The following is a 3,009-nucleotide window of genomic DNA, read 5'->3' as shown; positions in this document are numbered from 1 at the left end:
CTACTTTACACAGAGAGTGATTAAAATGTGGAATTCACTGCCAGAGGATGTAGTGATGGCCACAGGAATAAACAGCTTTAAAAGGGGATTAGATAGATTCATGGAGGATATGGCTATCAATGGCTACTAGCCATGGTGACTGAGGGGAACCTCCACATTCAGAGATACTAAACCTCTGAATCCCAGAGCCAGGAGGCAACATCAGGAGAAGGCCTTGGCTTCTATGTCCTGTTGTTGGCCATCCAGAGGAACTAGTTGGCCACCATGTGAGACAGGATGCTGGACTAGGCAGACTATTGCTCTGATCCAGCAGGGCTCTTCTTAGTTCTTAGCGTCAAACCAGAGAGTTTCAGTAGAACCAACATGGTAAGCTCCCCCTAACGTGTGATCCCGTTTTCCTATAAGAGTTGCCTCCCTTCTCTCTCATTTTTCCAAGGAAACTGGAAAGCAGTAAAAAAAACCCCAAAGTCTGACAATTTCAAACACTAGCCCCAGATATCCTCAGATATTCCTGAATATCACCATGAATATTCAGCATCAGGATACCGTTATCTGTGCAATTCTCAAATAGCTACCCAAATCCAGAATATCCCCCCTAAATACCAATAATATCTTATGTGAATATATGTGCCTGCATTAACTTCTTGCCCAGATACATTCCCTGCACTGGAACTAGTTGATGAATCTATGTGACCATGTGTATAAGCAGCTGGGTTCTGATTGGGTCATGTTTGTCCATATTTAACTTTCTAACACTGGCCCCAGGTATTCTGAAATATTCCTGAATATTACCCAGAATATTTAGGATCAGAATACCATTTGTTCAGTTCTTAAATATCTACCCAGATCCAGAATATCCCCCCAAATACCAATAAGATCTTTTCCAGATATATTTTCAGACCAGATACATCTGAACAAACATCCCTACAGACCACTTTTCAGTAGCCTCCAATTTATTCCCAAAGCTAGAATACATGACTCGGCCCTTAGAATTATCAATTGATGTTCCACCTTTCAGCAACATTAAATATCTTTAAAATATCTTATGTGAGTATATGTGCCTGCATTAACCTGTACTGGAACTGGCTGATGAATCCACATGACGGTGTGTACAAAGCAGCTGGGTTACCTTGGCTTCTTTCTATTTAGGTCACTGTGCAAGTATCATTGGAGGGGAAGAATCAGATCCACATTCAAGACCCTATATGGCAACCTTAATAAGAAGGAATGGTTATTTCTGTGGAGGAACTTTGATCCAACGAAACTGGGTGCTAACTGCAGCTCATTGTTCTATGTAAGTTTAGAGAAAGATTCATTTTTATACACAAGAGATTTTGAGCAATCCAGAGCTTAATTCTATCATATTGTGTAGTTTTCAGGAATGGTCTTAGCCCATGCCCCACTATGGCCCGCAGCCAGCTGCCCCCCCCCACTGCCCTGAGCCCCAACACTGTGGCATTGTGGTGGAGGCAGCTTCATTCAGCTGGCTAGATCTGGCTACAGATTTCCCTCTGCACAACCTGAGACATGGGGGAGATGGGGGGCAATAGTTGCCAATGGCTGGAAAACTGAGGAAAAGTTGGAAGTGAAGTCACCACTCTCCGGAAATCACCAGAAACTCTATGGTAAAACATCTATGAAACTGTATGATAAAATGGTTGTTGGGCCAACATTATGACCTCACTCCTGGGCGAACTGGTTTTCCCCAGAAGTGATGTCATGCCATTGGCTGAATGCATTCCCTCCACATACACAAACATACAGCCTTTCTGAGTAGTGGCAGGAAAGAGGAGCTAGGATTGGGAGGCTGGAGTGGCAACCCAAGTTCTATCATATAAGTGAAGTTTTAAATGTGAATAAGTATATGTAGGCAAAGTATATGTACTGAAGGCAAAGTATCGGTGTGGGGAACTGGTTATACATGAGTATCAGCAGAGACTAGAAATGAACTTTGGTGCACATTTTGTGTGTACTTTCTGTAAGCCACCTGGCTTCCCCATCAGGAGAAAATCAAATATACTAAATTAATATATATGTATTCACTTTTTAAATGCATTTCTTATCTTTCCAGAGAGAAGGGGACGACTGTTGTTCTTGGTGCTCACTCACTATCCAAAAACGAGAGGGAAAAACAGATCTTTCAAGTTACCAAAGTGTTTGCCCACCCGAACTATAACAGCGAAACACTGGAAAACGACATTATGCTTTTGCAGGTACATTTTAAAATTGAATGTCCTGCAAAGTTGCGATGAGAATGTTGTATTTATCATTACGAACATTTTTCTTTTGATGTAAGTAGTAGGATGCTATTCTACCCAAAAAAGGTTGTGATAGTGAACTTTATTATAATAGGGTTAATACTACAAGCTACAAGCATAAAAAGATAATAGGAACAGATTTCCCTACTTTCCCCTTTGCCTAGCAACCATTTGTTATTCCTGAAAGGCCTGTGTTTCCTCAACAAAATTCCACACAGCCTAGAGACTCAATAAGGAGGAAGAGTCTGGTGGAATCCTCCCCTCCTTCGTCCACCACTAGGAGAGAGCTTGCTCAACCAGGTTTCCCTCCACTGAAAGTGGGCTTCTGGTATTTTGCTGCTGTTGTAGTTTTGCGACCTGTGAGTGCACTTTTCTCAAGAACCCCAGTCTTCAGGGCTGTGGGACTGTGTAAACATGGAATTACAGCTTTGTTTTCCTTGTTGTCCATGGCCTCAACAGGCAGCATCCTCTTTTTGATCTTTGGGCCCTGTTCCTTAAAATTCCATGAAATATGAGAGAAAACTAGGAGTGAAAACACCGGATTAAAGATGGAACCTATCTTAATCAGCATGGAATCAGAGGAATCCACTGATCTGTAGGTGCTTCACATTCATTTGTGATAGTCGCAACATTCCTGATTTGACCCTTAATTAGTTTTGGTGGGGGGGGGAGTAATTTTTTTCCACTTTACGGCAAAACTGATTGTTTTTTTGTAAGATGATGATGATGATAATAATAATAATAATAATAA

The sequence above is a fragment of the Gekko japonicus genome, unplaced genomic scaffold (assembly GCF_001447785.1).
Source record: "Gekko japonicus isolate JY-2015 unplaced genomic scaffold, Gekko_japonicus_V1.1 scaffold862, whole genome shotgun sequence".
In the NCBI taxonomy this organism is placed as follows: Eukaryota; Metazoa; Chordata; class Lepidosauria; order Squamata; family Gekkonidae; genus Gekko; species Gekko japonicus.
Note: the sequence above shows the minus strand (reverse complement) of the source record.